Source organism: Arachis stenosperma, chromosome 9, assembly GCF_014773155.1.
Source record: "Arachis stenosperma cultivar V10309 chromosome 9, arast.V10309.gnm1.PFL2, whole genome shotgun sequence".
NCBI classification, from domain to species: domain Eukaryota; kingdom Viridiplantae; phylum Streptophyta; class Magnoliopsida; order Fabales; family Fabaceae; genus Arachis; species Arachis stenosperma.
The window spans coordinates 81,020,922-81,041,408 of NC_080385.1; the positions used below are offsets into that span (position 1 = coordinate 81,020,922).

At 39.0% G+C, this 20,487-nt stretch overlaps 1 non-coding gene across 1 annotated transcript; it reads right to left on the reverse strand.

Annotated features, from left to right (window-relative positions):
• Positions 1 to 19,385: 19,385 nt before the first annotated feature.
• Positions 19,386 to 19,493, reverse strand: LOC130953390 (small nucleolar RNA R71). Its single transcript, XR_009075561.1, has one exon. It is a non-coding gene; the product is annotated as a small nucleolar RNA R71 (small nucleolar RNA).
• Between the last annotated feature and the right edge of the window lie 994 nt (positions 19,494 to 20,487).

The window sequence follows — 20,487 nt, forward strand, 5'->3', positions numbered from 1 at the left end:
AGGCTATTGGCATTCCAAGCATTAGTGGAGATTTCTGGATGAATTTAAACATAAGCTGCCATAACAGGAAACTCATCCAATGTCCAACTTAAGGACTTTAACTAAAAGTGCTAGGTGGGAGACAACCCACCATGGTATGGTCGTTTCTTTCTCAATTTCTTTATTTCGTACTATTTGATTTTTTTATGATTTCATATTTTTTATTGAACCTGGATGCTATTCATAACATTGCATTTAGCCTTGCATATCTGCATAAAAAAAAGAAGGCGTGTAACGCGACCGCATCGCTCGGGCGTTCGCGTCATTTGCGAAAAACACTCCCCACGCGTCTGCATCATTCACGCGGCCGCGTGACCTAGAGATCGGCGTAAAGATCCAACGTCCAGAAAGTTGGACTGGAATCGTGTGGCTGTTGTGCGTTTCGCACAACACCAATCCCACGCGACAGCGTGAGTGATGCGATCGCGTCGCATGGATTGCACACCACACCAAAGGAGACAGTGAGTTGCGCTGAACCGACGCTAGAATTGTGCGTTTCACACGATTTCTAGCGATGCGATCGCATGCTTCACGCGATCGCGTCCTTCATTATCTACCCATTCCATGTGATCGCGTGCCCCACGCGATCGCACCAACCCCATTCCACACCAGCCACGCGACCGCGTGCCCCACGCGATAGCGTGGATTGCAAATTATTAACCCCCTGTGACGCGAACCCTACCCATCGCGCGCCCCCAACCCCTTTTCTTCTTCCTCTTCCCTGCAACAACCCCCTCTTTCTCTACCCTTCGCCGTCGCACCTCCGACGACCACCCAGACCCCACCGCAATGCCCCCTTCTCTATTTTCCCTCTCTTTCTTCTCCTCCCCTCTACCACTCTTAACCCCCCCTCCGCGACCACCACGCCCACCGCGCCGCCCTCAACCGCCACATCAGCCACCACCACCATCCCCCAGCCATCTCTCTGCCCCACTTTCTTTCCCACGCCTACCAGGTTCCACCGAACGCCATTCTTCTTTCAATTCCTAGTTAATTGCATATTTTTCTGTTTATGTTCATCATTAGGCTATTTAGATTTGCATGTTGTAGTGGAGTCTAGGTGGTTAGGTAGCCTAGGATGTGGTTAGTGGATTTCGGCCTGATAATTGCACCGTTCCTATTATTTGTTTACCTGTTCTGTAATTTTATTCTGGCTGTGCTATTCATACTGTTCATCTGATATGTTCATGCTGCAAGACTATTCTTTAATATTCCTATTGTTTGTGACTGTTTGCAGCATTTGTCAATCTCATATGAACTGCTTTTCTTGATATCTATTTTTCCAGAATGTTCAATTTTAGCCGGAATGCTGCCCAAATTTTTTGCAAATTAATTTTTTCACTTTTACATTCAAATATTGGTTTTGGCATTTCTCACTTTTGCACTACTCCACGAATACCAAACCAATTCTTGAATGAACGGGCCAGCATTCTTATTATTCTTATTTTCCTGGTCATTAATCTGGATTCTTGATGATTTGATCTTATTCTTTACTACTTCTATATCTATATAAATCATCATCACTACTCCGTTATCCATGCTTGACTATGAGTTGCCTGTTGCTTACAAATTGTGAAATTCTTGTTACTTAGGAACAAATCATCATGCCACTTACTCTGCCTTTCTTTTTACTAACTCACTGATTTTCGCCTTCTCACCTCTTTTTCAACTTTAATCACTCTTGACTTTCTAATTTTTTACTAACTCCTTCCACTTCTTAACTCATGGCATGATTATTATTGCTCCTAATCAACATGAATTCTATTTATATTACATTTTGGTTTGAAATTTCCCATCTCTGCTTTTTAACTCCTAAGCAATCCAAAATGCACCATTATTCAACTCATTTCATACCCTACTGCTCCTTTGCCACTTTGTGCTTATCTTGTTATCTGCCTACTTGTTTTCCCATTTTTTTATATCCTAGATTTCTATTTTCTTTCAGGATGTCTGAGCCACAAGGAAAAGAAAAAGGGAAGGCAACCACTGGTAAACGGAAACGAGGTGAATCCTTTATGTCTCTCCTGGAGCTTCTGCATGATGAATCCTGGCGGGAAAAACACTTTACCGTGCAAGAGAAGGCTGACATGCTCCTCCCTGTCAATGATCCAATTAAGTTTGCAAACCGATACTGTGAGCTGAAGTTTCCCATGTTTGCTACCTCCAGAAATCTGTATCTGGAGCGGACCTTGAAAATTTCCCGAAGAACTACAGCAGTACACCTCCGATCAGATCAAACACCGAGGCTGGTTCTTCTTGGAGAGAAACTTGACTGAGGTAAATGTTTCCTAGGTAAGAGAGTTTTACTGCAATTATTTCAAGACTTCCCTGGATGCAGTGCACCTCAGAGGGAAACAGATACTAGTCACTGAAGAAACCATTGAGGATATTTTGCACCTTCAGCCTAAGTCAGATCAGCCTAACGGTTACCAAAAGGCTGAAGAGGACATGCACTTTTTGAGATTTGATTGGGATGCTGTCAAGGAGAGGGTAGCCCTTGACCCTACTGTCCCTTGGGTCATGGGTAAGAACACCACCATGCCTAAAGGAATCAAGCGAATATACTTGAATGATGAGGCTCGGCTCTGGCACCAGATTCTGAGTAACATTATTATGCCGAGCACTCATGAGACAGAGCTGCCTGCTGCTATGATCACCCTCCTCTGGTGTGTGATGGAGGGTAAGGACCTGTACATGCCACGATTCATCCGGCACTATATGGCCAGGGTCCATGTCCGAGGCACCCTCCCCTTCCCTTATCTAGTCACCCAGCTAGGCCGTCGAGCTGACGTGCCTTGGGAGGATGCTGATGAGAGGCCACCTGCTGCGGAGTGTAGGAAGATCATCCCTCACAGCAAAAACTTTCTGGCTTTAGGCTACAAACCTCCATTCCTTCCCACTTCCGATGAGATAGCCACACCTTCAGCTGCCCCCTCTTCTTCCACTGCTGCACCTGCCTTACCCACTGCACCCCCACCTGCTCCTGAGCCCATCTACCATTTGGTGCATCGCCTCTTCGCCCGATTGGACCGTATGGAGCGTCGCAACAAGTGACGCTATGAGCACCTCAAGTTGATGATTCGATCCGACGGTGACATCCCCTCTAAGCCTGACACCCCTTCTGACACATCTGAGGTAGAAGCGAGCGCTCATGAGGAGGAGAAACTGGCCCCGGTGGAGCAGACCGGACCACAGCAGGCTATGCCACAGCAAGAGGAGCTGCAGCAGCTTTAGGCCGCTGATACAGAGATTCCTATCCAGTCAGAGCCTCCCCTACAGCAGACAGATCCTCAGTCCACCACCGAGACATCAGCAGCCCATCCTTCCAGAGATGACATTCCTTCACACCCAGCATGATTGAGCATCGAGGACGATGCTATTATTTAAGTATGGGGAGGTTGCCATCTCTAGCATCTATTTATTTTGGTGAATCACTACAAACTTTCTTCTTATTTTGTCTATTTTCTGTATTTTTGCACATTTCTCTCTTTTGCTTTTTATTGTACTTTTTGCATTATGCACTTTGAGCTATATGTATAATATCTTGGATATTTTAGCTTGATTTGTACCTTAGTTTACTAGTTATATTTGAAGTGGATTAATTAGTATAGTTTACCCTTTTTAGCATATGATAGTTTAGCTTAGATTGAAAAGAAAAAGGAAGTAAGCTAGAGACTTTAACAGAATAAAAACAATCCACACCTTTTATATATAGCATTACATGTTAGTTAGTTAACAACATTTCATCATGGAGGAACACTAAAAGTTTAAAGCCATCCAATATATTTTACATTGAGAATAATGGGAACTTTTAATTTCTACTTGCATGACATATTTAAGTGATATATGATTTTTGAGTTAGAAAACACACAGCCTATGAGTTTTGAGCTTAATTGCATGGTTACATTTAAGCCATAATATTTTATTCCTGTGTGTTCTGCCCTTCTTATTTATTCTGGTGTTCTTTACTTTATTTTAATCTATATGTCCGATTATAGAATATAGATACATACCAAGAAAGTGATTGAGGCCATTGTTTGATTCTAGCTCAAATTAGCCTACCTTCTACATCACCCTTGTTAGCCCCCTTGAGCCTTTAAATCCCCTCTTGTTTTATAACCACATTACTAGCCTTAAGCAGGAAAACAAAATAAAAATCCCAAGTTGAATCCTTGGTTAGATCAAGATAGAAATTGTGTATTGTGTAAGTGTGAGAACCTTATGGGAACATGGATGCTAGAAACAAAAGGGTAGAAATTTAAAAAGAATAAAAAAAAATTTTGGGAAGCATGCTCATGTGAAGTCAAAATAATTTAATTACCATGTGTAACAAAAAAAAAATTTATTTTTCAGTATTTGAATAAAGGGGATACAAAAAGAATTCCCCTAACGCAAAAAGCGACATACATGGGATAAACATAAATAAAAAAATTAAGATATGAGCATGTAATATAAAACGTGGGAAAATATGGGAAAATAGGTAAAGAAGCTTTACTTTACAAAATATGTATGTTAGGTGAGGTCTTAGACTAATCAAGGATTCACTTAATTAGCTCACTTAGCCTTATACATATAGCCTTACCTCTACCTTGGCCCCATTACAACCTTAATTAAAGAGCTCATGATTTTTGTATGCCTATATTCTATAATTGTTGATCGGTTAGATGAAGAACAAAGTTATGGAAAACAAGGATAGAAAGAAGAATAGAGTGATTAACCCAATAAATACTGAGTGACTAGAGAGTAAACACAAAATCCAGTGAGGGTTCAATAGCTCATCACCATATATCTCTGCCTCTATTGCTAATTGTCTTGCAAGTTTGAAAAATATTTTATTTACCCATCTCAATTGTAAAAGTGCTTTAATATTATCTAAGGTTGGCTATGCGTATATGATTCCTTGAGAATGTGAATTAATTTAACATGTAAAGCTTTATATATATAGGTGAATAATAACTAGATTTGCATGACTTATTTAGGTAGTTGCATCTAGGATAGATTGCATTGCATGAGATTCCACCATTTTACCTTACTCTTTATCTTGGATTTAGCATGAGGACATGCTATTGTTTAAGTATGGGGAGGTTGATAAACCCATATTTTATGATATATTTTGTGCTGAATTTAAGTGAATTATTCAATCCTTCACCCACTTATTCATGTGAAACTGCATGGTTTTACTTTCCCTTCCTTATTATGTGATGTATGTGAAAAACATGTTTCCTAGGCTTTAAAAATATTAATTTTAATTACCTTTTATCGCCATTCAATGTCGTGACTTGTGTGTTAAGTATTTTCAGATCTTCTAAGGCAAGAATGATTTAAAGGATGGAAAGGAGACATATAAAAATGGAAGGAAAGCGCAAAATGGAGTTTTTGAAGAAATTGGCAGTGAGGCGAACGCATGGACGACGCGGCCGCATTCTAGCACGAAATGGCAGTGACGCGACCGCGTGATTGACGCGATCGTGCGCCATAAGCGAAACGCATATGATGCGGACGCATGACTGAAGCAACCGCGTGACAAAGAAAACTCCAAATGACGCAACCGCGTGACCCACGCGGACGCGTGATAGAGGCCACGCACCAGAAATTACAGATCTCATTCCCAACAGTTTATGGGCTCTTTTTGGCCTAGATCCAAGCCCAGAGAACACAGACCAATGGCTGTAAAGTGAAGGAATGAAGTGAACAATGGGGGAGCGAATTTCAAAAAGCACTTTTCATAGTTGAGATGTAGTTTTTAGTGAGGGAGGTTCTCCCCTCTCTCTTAGGTATTAGGATTAGGATTTTTAGAAATTAGGAATATTTTCATCTTCTTCAATTACAAGTTTAATGTTCCTTTTATTTGTTTTCTCAATTTAGTTTATGGATTTCTATGTTCGACTCAACTTCTTTATTTGGCTATAACTGCCCATGTTACATTTGATATCTTTATCAATTCATGATTTTGAGGTATTTTAGTTTATTATTACTCTCTTTTATTTATGTTACTGTTGCTCCCAATCCGAAGACATTTTTATTCCAGTAGATTTACTTTTCTCTTTTTGGTCTTGGTTAAGAAATCAGTAACTCAGGAGTTATTAGACTCAACTTGATCGATAATCACTATCTTTGCTAATTAGCTTGAACTTCTACAATCCCAATATTTTTCTAGGAATTAACTAGGATTTGAAGATCAAACTAATTAGTCACTTGACCTTCCCTTGCACTAGCAAAGGTTAACTAAGTGGAATTAAGATTCAATTTTCATCATCATTGATAAGGATAACTAGGATAGGACTTCCAATTTCTCATACCTTGCCAAAAGTTTATTTTACAGTTATTTATTTATTTTACCTGCCATTTAAATTACTTGTTCCTCATCTTTAAAACCCCGATTTACAATCTTCATAACCAATAATAAGAACATACCTCCCTGCAATTCCTTGAGAAAATGACCCAAGGTTTAAATACTTCGGTTATCAATTTAATTAGGGGTTTGTTACTTGTGACAACCAAAACGTTTGTACGAAGGAATTTTCTGTTGGTTTAGAATCTATACTCACAACGCGACTATATTTTTATAAAACTCTTTACTAGCAAAAATCCTAACGTCAATCACTCTAGGGGATCCTTCTTCTACTTCCACGGGAATCATTGCCTCCATTCCGTAAGCAAGTCGAAATGGTGATTCTCCGGTGGTGGAGTGTGGTGTTGTCTGGTATGCCCATAGGACTTGCGGGAGCTCTTCGGCCCAAGCTCCCTTGGCATCCTGAAATCTCCATTTTAACTCGTCCAGTATAACTTTGTTGGCGGCTTCAACCTGTCCATTGGCTTGTGGGTGCTCTACAGAGGTGAACTGGTGCTTGATATTCAAATCGGCTACTAGGTTTCTGAAGCCCGTGTCGGTGAACTGAGTGCCATTGTATATGGTAATGGAGTATGGGACTGGTGGACAAAATTGTGATCATCAACAATGGCTCCAAAGACTTGGTGCTCTTAAACATGAATCCCACTTTGTCACAACTCCGCACAACTAACCAGCAAGTGTACTGGGTCGTCCAAGTAATACCTTACGTGAGTAAGGGTCAATCCCACAGAGATTGCTGGTATGAAGCAAGCTATGGTCATCTTGTAAATCCCAGTCAGGCGAATTTAACTGGATTAAGAGATTATTGGTTTAAATAAAGATAATAAAATAAACAGAAAATAAAATAAAGTTACTCATGTAATTCAATGGTGGAAATTTCAGATAGGTGTATGGAGGTGCTGTGTTCCTTCTGAATCTCTACTTTTCTACTTCTTCCTTCCAGTTTTTTTATCACTCCTTTCTATGGCAAGCTGTATGTAGGGCATTGATGAGATGCAGAAGCTGGTGAATTAAAAATTTATTTAAATGGTTACATTGCAAGTATAGTTCTTAACTCACCGAAAATCTGCCTATCAATTTAGAAATATGTCACTGAAAGTTTAAATTAAAATTACTGGGAGTTTTAAGTCCCAGTTCGTCTCCCAACGAGTTGCAGAAAAGTGTGTTATTTTATTAATCAGATATTCCAAAAAGAGTTGAGCTAAGTAAATTGGGATTTAAATTGAGGAATTTTAAATAATAAAAATAAAAGGCCTTGACTGGGAATTAATTGGTTAGAATCTCTATCATTGATGGTGTGATTGTAAGATTAATTTATAATTAATAGTTGTTCCGTTTGGTTATCCCTTACTAGGTAAGAGGAAGTCAAAGAAGTGGAAATGCCAGATCTGTTCACAAGTTGCAACCCACTTAGTTCAAAGGGATTGACGTCGGTGACAGGATAGCAATCCAACATTTAACCCAATTACAAATTTTTCCTTCAATCCTTCCAACTCAAGAGTTCCTTTTAATCAACTCCCCATCAAGTAATGAAACTACTCACGCATTGTAAATAAATAATCCATGGCACATGAAAGGGAATTAAAAGAAGACATGATTATTGAAATGAAAATTAAATTAAAAAGAAATAATCCTTGCATTAATTAATCATAAAAGTATCTGAATGACAAAATTGAACATAACAAAGAACATGGAAGAATAAAACCAAGTTAAGAGAACAAACTAGAGTGATGAAGTCTTGATGAGGAAAATAACTCTTCTCAATGTTCCAATGCTAAGATCAATTGAAAATTAAAATTCTAAAAACTAGAGAGAAAAACCTAAGAGAGTGAAAAACTAGATCTAAACTACTCAATGAATGTGTCTCTGTTGTTTATGCATATTCTCTGACTCTAGTCTGCTGTTCCGGGCCGAAAACTGGGCCGAAATAGGGTCCAAAGTCGCTGGTTTCAGATTCTGCAGTTTATGCAGATCGCGCATGTCACGCGATCGCGTCATCCATGCGGACGCGTCGCTGGCGCTTTTCCTCTTCACGTGTTCGCGTCGTCCATGCTACCGCGTTACTTGTGCCTTCCAATCTGCGCGGCCGCGCAAGCCATGCGGCCGCGTCACTACGATTTGCGCTCCTTCGCGCGGTCGCGTTAGCCATGCGACCACGTCACTTTTTGCTGGTTATCTCCTCAAATTCTTGTGTTCCTTTCATTTTTGCTAGCTTCCTCTCCAATCTCCGTCTCATTCATGCCCTATAAAGCCTGAAACACTTGACACACAGATTACAGCATCGAATGGAATAAAGGAGAATTAAAATTAAATAATTAAAGTCTCTAGGAAGCAATTTTCAAACATGTAATAAATTCAGGAAGGAAATCTAAATGCATGCTAAATTGATGAATAAGTGGGTAAGGATCACGACAAAACAACACAATTAAACACAATATAAACTATAAAATAGTGGTTTATCAGGCATCACCGTTGTCAATGGCTACATCCAATCCTGTCAGTGAAAATGGTCCAAATGCTCTGTCACAGCACGGCTAATCATCTGTCAGTTCTTAATCAGGTTGGAATAGAATCCAGTGATTCTTTTGCGTTTGTCACTAACGCCCAGCCTTCAGGAGTTTGAAGCTCGTCACAGTCATTCAATCCAGGAATCCTACTCGGAATACCACAGACAAGGTTAGACTTTCCGGATTCCCATGAATGCTGCCATTAATTCTAGCTTATACAAAAAAGATTCTGATCAAGGAATCCAAGAGATATGCGCCCGGTCTAAGGTAGAATGGAAGTGGTTGTCAGTCACGCACGTTCATAGGTGAGAATGATGATGAGTGTCATGGATCATCACATTCATCAAGTTGAAGTGCAACGAATATCTTAGAACAGGAATAAATCGAATTGGATAGAAGATAGTAGTAACTGCATTAAAACTTGAGGTACAGCAGAGCTCCACACCCTTAATCTATGGTTTGTAGAAACTCCACCGTTGAAAATACATAAGTGATGAAGGTTCAAGCACGGCCAAATGGCCAGCACCCAAAATGTGATCACAGGATCAAAAATACATTCCAGGATATCTAATAAACTGGTAAAAAGTTCTATTTATACTAAACTAGCTACTAGGGTTTACAGAGGTAAGTAATTGATGCATAAATTCACTTTCGGGGCCCACTTGGTGTGTGCTTGGGCTGAGCTTGATCTATCCACGAGCTGAGGCTTCTCTTGGAGTTGAACGCCAAGTTGTAACGTGTTTTGGGCGTTCAACTCTGGTTCGTGACGTGTTTCTGGCGTTTGACTCCAGAATGCAGCATGGAACTGGAGTTGAGCGCCAGTTTACGTCGTCAAATCTCGAATAAAGTATAAACTATTATATATTGCTGGAAAGCTCTGGCAGTCTACTTGTTAACGCCATTGAGAGTGCGCCATTTGAAGTTTTGTAGCTCTAGAAAATCTATTTTAAGTGCAGGGAGGTCAGATTCCAACAGCATCAGCAGTCCTTTGTCAGCCTCCTATCAGAGTTTTGCTCAGGTCCCTCAATTTCAGCCAGAAAATACCTGAAATCACAGAAAAACACACAAACTCATAGTAAAGTCCAGAAATGTGAATTTAGTATAAAAACTAATGAAAATATCCCTAAAAGTAACTATATCATACTAAAAACTACCTAAAAATAATGCCAAAAAGTGTATAAATTATCCGCTCATCAGGGACCCCAAACCTTGTGACAATGTTTCTGTATAAGAACTTCCGACTTCTTTAGGTGTGGCAGTGGCTAAAGGTTTGGCCTCGATCCATTTTGTGAAATGGTCTATTCCTACAATGAGGAACTTGAGTTGCCCTAACCCATGGGGGAATGGTCCGAGGAGGTCAAGCCCCCACTTTGCGAATGGCTAGGGTGAAGTGACACAAATGAGTTCTTCGGGTGGTGCGATATGAAAGTTGGTGCATTTCGGGCATGAAGGGCATGTTTTGACGAACTCTGTTGCAAGGTCGGCCAGTAGAAATTGGCTCGAAGTACCTTTTTGGAAAGAGCTCGTGCCCCGAGATGGTTGCTGCACATGCCACTGTGGACTTCCTTAAGAACTTCCCTTGTAGCGGAGGTCGGAACGCATTTTAGGAGGGGTGTAGAGATTTGATGAAGAAATTATTGTCGTGTCGGTAAAGAATTTCTCAATCGGATTCCCGTTGATAGTATTGTTCTAAACCAACAAACAACAATCCTCAATTAAAAATTTTGGTTGTCATAACTACAAACCCCAATGAAAATTAACCAAAGTATTTAAACATCGAGTCGTCTCACAAGGAATTGCAATGAAGTGGTCAATTATTAGCTATGAAGATGCAATGGGGTTTGAATGATAAAAGGACACAAAAATAAATGACAAGAAAAGTAAATCAAGCAAGCAATTAAAGAAGGCAATTAATAAAGAGAAACATCCTTGGCAAGGCTTGAGAATATAGGCTTTCTATCCTAGTCATACAATGATTAATTCATCTTATTTAGTCAACTCCAACAATTGGAAGAAGGTATCATGTTATCTTCACATACGGACAACGTCAAACAAGACTAGTTAATCATATCACAATAATAAAGAAGAATTTATCTTATTACATCATCCCCGATGATGGAAGAAGGTATAATATTATCTTCACACTCGAAGAAAGTCTAAATAGACTAGCTAATCTTAATCCAAAAGTCCTAATCAACTTACTAATTGAATTAGCAAAAGATTAGCGTCAATGAAAATAATATTAGCTAACAACTCTAGATCACACTCGAAGAAAGTCTAAATAGACTAGCTAATCTTAATCCAAAAGTCCTAATCAACTTGCTAATTGAATTAGCAAAAGATTAGCGTCAATGGAAACAATATTAGCTAACAACTCTAGATCACCAACATGAGTTGGGTCTTAATGACTCAAGATTGCTCAATTTCTCTTTCCATACCAAGAATGCTAAAAAATCTACTCTAATATCCTACCAAGCATCTTGTCAAACACTTGGAAGGCATAAAAGGAAAGCATAATAAATTGCAAGGAAAGATAAATTCTACAACTACCCATTGCAAGAGAATTAAAATCAACAACTCAATTTAACAATAAAGGAACATCAAACATGAAATTGCATTAACGTAGATCCAAATCCAACATGAGCATTCATAAGCATAAAAGAGGCATAAAAGAGAAATTAACACTATAAACTATGAGAATAAAAGAGTGGAAGCAAGAAATTGTAAGGAAAACAAGATGAGAACAAGAAATTCAGCCTAGGTCTAGATGCAATCACCTTAAGAACCCTAATTCTAGAGAGAAGATGGAGCTTTTCTCTCTAGAAACTAACCTACATGATGCCAATCCTACAACTAAGTGCTCCCCCTTTGTCTAATCTTCAATTCTGCATGAAATAGCCTCTAGAGTTAGCTGGATTTGGGCTTGGGCAGCTCAGAAATCACCCCCAGCGTTTTCACTTTAATGAGGTCACGTGCGAGCATCAACGCATACGTGTGGGTCACGCATACGCGTCGCTTGGCATTTTTCCATCCACGCGTACGCGTGGTGCATGTGTATGCATCGCCATGTGACGTCATCTTCCACGCGTGCACGTACGTTGCGCATGCGCGTCGGTGAATATACTCTAAATCCTTGATTTTCCATGAGTTATTCACTTTGCATGCTTTTCTCTTCACTCCTTTGATCCATTACTAGCCTTTTCAACCTGAACTCACTCAAAAAACACATCAGGGCATCTAGTGGAATCAAAAGTGAATTAGAATGACCAATTTAAGGGCCTAAAAGCATTTTTTACACTTAAGCACAAATCATGGAAGAATTACAAAACCATGCTATTTCATTGAATAAATGTGGGAAAAGCTGATAAAATCCCCCAAATTAAGCACAAGATAAACCATAAAATTAGGGTTTATCAAACCTCTCCACACTTAAACGAAGCATATCCTGATGCTAAGATCAAGAAGAAAGCAAAGGGTATCAACATTTATTCAATGCAAACTAACTATATGCAACTATCTAAATGAATGCAATTACTTGGTCAAAATAAATCAACTTCCAAGAATATATATATAAGTACAAGGGCTAAAGCAATAGCAATTGAAACAAACTACAATTGAATTGAGTTATTAACAGATTTTACAAACTTGCAAGAAAAGAGATTATCATGGGTGAAAACATGTAATTGAGCGATCGAACCCTTACCGGATGTATATCTGCTCTAGTCACTCAAGTGTATAGGGTTGATTCACTCAATTCTCCCCTAATCATGCTTCCTAAAATTTGTTTTTCATCTAACAATCAAAAATTATTTCATGCATGCATACAAATATCATGAGGACTTTCCCATAGGTTGTAATGGGGCTAGGGTCAAGGTAAGGATGCATATAGTCAAGTGGAATCAAAATTTTGAATCTTTGATTAACGTAAACTTCCTACCTAACCTATGACAACCTATACAATTTGAAAGCTAACCTAACTACCCATTCATCACTTTTTCACACACTCATGAATTCTCTTTTTTATCACCACACATATGCATTAATTTTATTGAACTTTACTTTGGGGCATTTTGTCCCCTTGTTATTGCTTTTCTTTTTCTTCCTTTTTTTAATTTTTCTTTTCTTTTGATATATATATATATATTTTTCTTTATTATATATATATATATGTATATTTTGCAGTAAAGTATATACAAAAGTGTCAATGCATATGATTTCACCTTTAATTAACACATGAGTATGTACCTAGTTCCCAAAATTTTGACAAATATAAAGATACCCTTTTATCCCACCCCAATGTTCCCAACTCTCCCAACTTGAATGATAAGCACTCTCACTAGCCTAAGCTAATCAAAGATCAAAACAAGGGACATTTATTATTTTTCACCTAAGGCTTGTAATGTGCTAAAATTAAGAATAAGTGGGTTAAGCATAGGGTCAAAGTTGGCTAACAATGGAAGATAAAAGGTAGGCTATTTGGGTAAGTGAGCTATTTGAAATAATGGCCTTAGTCATATAAGTGCATGTATACACAAAACAATGGATATATAGAATTAAACAAATCAAAGATTACAATCATAGAGAGAGAATACTACACACAATAATGAAAATAAGTGGTTTTTCCGAGGGTTACATGAAACTGTAGGTCGATCTCGGACGAGATCTTCTGTGCTGGTCGGAGCTGTTGTGTCTGACTTGTTGGACTTGGTAGTGGTGCTGATCCTTCGTCACAGGAGGGTGGGGGTACCTGCAAGGGACTCTGATGCTTAAGTTAGCAGGGGTATTAAGCAGGTTTTTTGTAGAATTAGAGTATATGTTTACCTGAGTGCTCCAGCGTATTTATAATGGTGTGGAGTGACCTTTTTAGATAAGATAAGTTAGTTATCTTATCCTATCTTATCTTATCTTTGAATGGGGTCCTCGTATCTTCAAGAGAATCGCCCTTATCTCTATAGGCTTGGGCTGCCTTTGGATTTGGGTCGTCTTCCTCTATCTGGGCCCTTTATTGGGCTTTCTTGGCAATTTGGCCGAGCTCTTTAGAGATGAGGTCGGGTAGCTTGACCTGAGGAGGTCGGTCATCTCGTTGACAATCATCCCGGGTCGGACAGCTCGACCCAGGGTATGAACAGTGTCCCTGCTTGAGCTCGGTCTCCCTTTTGAGGTCAAGTCCTTAGTTTTGAGCTCGGTCTCCCTTCTGAGGAGCCGAACTCGAGCATTTTGTCGATTTCTTCTTTGCAGAGTTCTCCTTTGAATACGGAACATTTTATTTTGCTTCTTCTTTAAAAGCGCGCGCTTTTACATTAGTGTTTTTAGCCTTGGGAACAGGCAAGGGTTTAATACCCTCATTAATTGTTTTTTAATTGTGCCGTTTCTCTTAACCTTTCCCTTTTGAATTTTGTTTCTTCAGAAAAATGGTTTCTCTTCTCCGTAACTTCCATTTTCTTTCTCTCTTTCTGTTTTTGCATGAAGTTTGCAGTTTTTTGTTTTTCTTCCTGTGATGCTGCTTCGGCAATTATTCTGTGCTTTCCTTTGTTTGTGAGAGGGTGACTTCCTGACTCCATTTCCTTCCTTCAATTTCGTTGCAAAGCCCCGGATGTTAGCTTTTCAATGCAACTAGAACCGCGTCATTTGGACCTCTGTAGCTCATGTTATGCCCATTTGAGTTCGAAGAGGTCAGGCTGGACATCTTAGCAACTTCTTCAACTTCTTGTATTCCTTCCACTTTTGCATGCTTTCTTTCCATCCTCTGAGCCATTATTGCCCTGTAATATCTGAAATCACTTAACACACATATCAAGGCATCGAATGGTAATAAGAGAGGATTAAACATAGCAAATTTAAAGCCCAAAAAAGCATGTTTTCAATCATAGCACAAAATCTAGAAGGAAAAAGTAAAACATGCGAATAATATGAATAAGTGGGTAAAGAGTTGATAAAAACCACTCAATTGAGCACAAGATAAACCATGAAATAGTGGTTTATCAACCTCCCCACACTTAAACATTAGCATGTCCTCATGCTAAGCTCAAGAGAAGCTATAAGGGAGTGAAGAGGAATGATAGAATGTATGAAATGCAACCTATCTATATGAATGTAACTACATGCAAAGATGATTCTACCTACCTGGTGAAAAAGTAAATAAATCTTTCAAGAACAAATATGAACTGGATTTCACTAATTCAAATCACAAAATACAATACAAATAACTTGCAAGAAGAAGATAGCTCATGAAAGTAGGGAACACATAATTAAGCACTGAACCCTTAATGGTAGTGTATATCATTCTAACTCTCAAGTGTCTAGGGTCAATTCTCTCAATTCTCTACTAATCTTGTTTTCTATAGCTTGCTCTTCATCTAACAATCAACAAAAATTTAATGCACCAATACACAAATTAAGAGGTCTTTTAAGGGTCGTAATGGGGTTAGGGTCAAGGTAGGATTGTATTTGGCCAGGTGGACTAAAATCTGAATCCTTAATTAACATAAACTTTCCGCCTAACTTAGGACAATCCATGTAATCATAATGTAAAATCAATAACTACCCATTAACTGCGTTTACTACATATTTATGCATTCCAAGTTTTGAGTACAGTACATATGCATTGCTATTGCCATTCACTTTGGGGCATTTTGTCCCTGATGAGCGGATAATTTGTATGCTTTTTGGCATTGTTTTTAGTAGATTTTTAGTATGATCTAGTTAGTTTTTATTATATTTTTATTAGTTTTTAGTTAAAATTCACTTTTCTGGACTTTACTATGAGTTTGTGTGTTTTTCTGTGATTTCAGGTATTTTCTGGCTGAAATTGAGGGACCTGAGCAAAAATCTGATCCAGAGACTCAAAAGGACTGCAGATGCTGTTGGATTCTGACCTCCCTGAACTCGAGGTGGATTTTCTGGAGCTACAAAAGCCCAATTGACGCGCTCTCAACGGCGTTGTAAAGTAGACATCCTGGGCTTTCCAGCAATATATAATAGTCTATACTTTGCCCAAGATTTGATGGCCCAAACCGGCGTTCAAAGTCACCTCAAGAAATTCCAGCGTTAAACGCCGGAACTGGCACCTAATTGGGAGTTAAACGCCCAAACTGGCACTAAAGCTGGCGTTTAACTCCAAGGAGAGTCTCTACACGAAATTGCTTCATTGCTCAGCCCAAGCACACACCAAGTGGGCCCGGAAGTGGATTTTTATGTCATTTACTCATCTATGTACTAGTTTTCTATAAGTAGGACCTTTTACTATTGTATTAGAGAGAGCCTTTTGATCATGTTTTTATGATTGAACCCTCTTTGGGAGGCTGGCCATTCGGCCATGCCTAGACCTTGTTCTTATGTATTTTCAACGGTGGAGTTTCTACACACCATAGATTAAGGTGTGGAGCTCTGCTGTACCTCGAGTATTAATGCAATTACTATTGTTCTTCCATTCAATTCCGCTTGTTCTTTTACCAAGATATCACTTGTTCTTCAACATGATGAAGGTGATGATTGACGCCCATCACCATTCTCACCCCATGAACAAGGTGACTGACAACCATTCTTGTTCTACAAGCATCTGAGGCTTAGTGAATATCTCTTGGATTTCTGATTGCATGATGCATGGTTGATCGCCTGACAACCGAGTGCTCGCCTGACAAACGAGCCAGCCATTCCGTGAGATCAGAGTCTTCGTGGTATAGGCAAGAACTGATGGCGGCATTCAAGAGAATCCGGAAGGTCTAACCTTGTCTGTGGTATTCTGAGTAGGATTCAATGACTGAATGACTGTGACGTGCTTCAAACCTGTAACCTACTGGGCGTTAGTGACAGACGCAAAAGAGTGATTCTATTCCGGTAGGGGAGGGAACCAAACCGTGATTGGCAGTACTGTGACAGAGTGCGTGTATTAGCTTTCACTGCGCGGATGGGAGGTAGCTGCTGACAACAGTGAAACCCTACACGAGCTTGCCATGGAAAGGAGTAAGAAGGATTGGATGAAGGCAGTAGGAAAGCAGAGAGACGGAAGGGAAGGCATCTTCATACACTTGTCTGAAGCTCTTACACCAATGATATACATAAGTATCACTATCCTTATCTTCTATGTTATTTTCGTTCATCATCATATACATTTGAGTTTGCCTGACTAAGATTTACAAGATGACCATAGCTTGCTTCAATGCTAACAATCTCCGTGGGATCGACCCTTACTCACGTAAGGTATTACTTGGACGACCCAGTGCACTTGCTGGTTAGTTGTGTGAAGTTGTAGTGATCACAATTTCGCGCACCAAGTTTTTGGCGCCGTTGCCGGGGATTGTTCAAGTTTTGAGCAAGCTTTTGGTAACAATGCCTGGGATTGTTCTAGTTTGGACAACTGACGGTTCATCTTGTTGCTTAGATTAGGTATTTATTTTTTTTCGAAATTCTTGAAGATGAATTCTAGAGTTTCATGATGATTTGTTGAAATCTGGCTGGCTGAGAAGCCATGTCTAATCTGATTGGACCGAGGTTCCAACTTATCACCTCAAGAGCTTGTTGATTTTCATCAATTTTGCTTTTGGAGCAGTGATCTGCTAAGGCTTGGCTGACCTTTGGTCATGTCTAGTGTTTTGGACCGAAGCTTTCTTTGAAAGCTTGGCTGGCTGTGAAGCCATGTCTAATTCCTGGACCGGAGTCTTAGACTAGCATTGCACTGATTCCTGGAATTCTCATTAAGAATTTTGATACCTTTTCCCACTTAATTTTCGAAAAATACAAAAAAAAAAAAAATTTGCAAAACCATAAAATCCAAAAATATTTCTTGTTTGAGTCTAGAGTCTCATCTTAAGTTTGGTGTCAAATGCATGTTTTTGTTATATTTTTCGAATCCATGCATATATTTCTTGTTTTGATCTTTAAATTCTATTGACTTGAGTGTTCATGTGTCTCATATAGTGTCAGTAGCACACAAACTGCTAAGATTGGTGTCTTGCATGCATTGTTAATTGATTCTTGTTGCATTTTGATTATTAAAAATCCAAAAATATTTTTAATTTGTGTCTTTTCAAGTCAATGATACAAAGAATTGAAGATTCAGAACATACTGCAGAGGAATTATACAGAAAAAGCTGAGCATTCAAAATGCCCAGTGAAGAAGGCAGACTGGCGTTTAAACGCTAGCCAGGGTACCTGGTTGGGCGTTTAACGCCCAAAGAGGTAGCATTTTGGGCGTTAAACGCCAGAATGTATACCATTCTGGGCGTTTAACGCCAGGATGGTGCTAGGGGGAAGATTTTGTTTTCAAAATCAATTTTTTTTCAAGTTTTCAAAGTTTTTCAAAACCAAATCTTTTTCAAATCATATCTTTTCAATCAAATGTTTTCAAAATCAATTTCTTTCCTTTTTCAAAGATACTTACTAACAATTAATGATTTGATTGAACATTTTTTGCCTTTTCTATTAAGAAAGGTTTTATGTTTGAATCATATCTTTTCTTGTTAGGCAAGTCATTAATTTTCAAATCATATCTTTTCAAATTGTTTTCAAATCATATCTTTTAAAATTGTTTTCAAATCATATCTTCTCAATTACATCTTTTTAAAAACCATAACTTTTCAATCAAATCTTTTTAACCTCATCTTTTTCAAAATAGTTTTCAATCAAATCTTTTTGATTTCTAATTTCAAAATCTTTTTCAAAAATCACTTGATTTCTTTTCCACTCTTATTTTCGAAAATCAATTAAGTGTTTTTCAAAATGTTTTCAAAATCTTTTACTTAAATTTTCGAAAATTACTTCCCTTCTTCTCACATCCTTCTATTCATGGACTAACACTATTCTTTAATGCAAAATTCGAACTCCATCTTCTTTGATAAGTTCGAATTTTCTACTTATGTCTTCTACTTTTCTTTTCCTCTGACACCTCAAGGAATCTCTATACTGTGACATAGAGGATTCCATATTTTCTTGTTTTCTTCTCTTTCATATGAGCAGGAACAAAGACAAAGGCATTCTTGTTGAAGCTGACCCTGAACCTGAAAGGACCTTGAAGAGAAAGCTAAGAGAAGCCAAAGCACAACTCTCTTTAGAGGACCTGACCGAATTCTTCAAAGAAGAAGAAGACATGACAGCCGAAAACAACAACAATGCCAACAATGCAAGGAAGGTGCTGGGTGACTTCACTGCACCTACTCCTGATTTCTATGGGAGAAGCATCTCTATCCCTGCCATTGGAGCAAACAACTTTGAGCTTAAGCCTCAATTAGTTTCTCTAATGCAACAGAATTGCAAGTTCCATGGACTTCCAATGGAAGATCCTCATCAGTTCTTAGCTGAATTCTTGCAAATCTGTGACACAGTCAAGACTAATGGGGTTAACCCTGAGGTCTACAGACTGATGCTATTCCCTTTTGCTGTAAGACAGAGCTAGAATATGGTTGGATTCTCAACCTAAAGAAAGCCTGGACTCTTGGGAAAAGCTAGTCAATGCCTTCTTGGCAAAGTTCTTTCCACCACAAAGATGGAGTAAGCTTAGAGTGGAAGTCCAGACCTTCAGACAGAAGGATGGAGAATCCCTCTATGAAGCTTGGGAAAGATACAAACAATTAATCAGAAGATGTCCTTCAGACATGCTTTCTGAATGGAGCATCATAGGTATTTTCTATGATGGTCTCTCTGAACTATCCAAGATGTCTTTGGATAGCTCTGCTGGAGGATCTCTTCATCTGAAGAAGACGCCTGCAGAAGCTCAAGAATTGATTGAAATGGTTGCAAATAACCAATTCATGTACACTTCTGAAAGGAATCCTGTGAACAATGGGACTAGTCAGAAGAAAGGAGTTCTTGAGATTGACACTCTGAATGCCATATTGGCTCAAACAAGATATTGACTCAACAAGTCAATTTGATTTCTCAAAGTCTGTCTGGAATGCAAAATGCACCAAGCAGTACTAAGGAGGCTTCATCTGAGGAAGAAGCCTATGATCCTGAGAACCCTTCTATGGAAGAGGTGAATTACCTAGGAGAACCCTATGGAAACACCTACAATTCTTCATGGAGAAATCACCCCAATTTCTCATGGAAGAATCAAGAGAGACCTCAACAAGGTCTCAATAACAATAATGGTGGAAGAAACAGGTTTAGCAATGGCAAGCCTTTTCCATCATCTTCTCAGCAGCAGACAGAGAGTTCTAAGAAGAATACTTCTGACTTAGCAACAATGGTCTCTGATCTAATAAAGACCACTCAAAGTTTCATGAATGAAACAAGGTCCTCCATCAGAAATTTGGAAGGACAAGTGGGTCAGCTGAGGAAGAAAGTCACTGAACTCCCTCCTAGCACTCTCCCAAGTAATACAGAGGAAAATCCAAAAGGAGAGTGCAAAGCCATAGATATGGCCGAATATGGAGAGGAAAGAGAAGAGGAGGACGCCACTGAGGAAGACCTCAGTGAGCGTGTACCAATCTCCTCTGAGTTCCAATGGGAATCTGAGGCTCAAAATGAGACCATAGAGATTCCATTGGACTTACTTCTGCCATTCATGAGCTCTGATGAGTATTCTTCCTCTGAAGAAGATGAGTATGTCACTGAAGAGCAAGTTGCTAAATACCTTGGAGCAATCATGAAGCT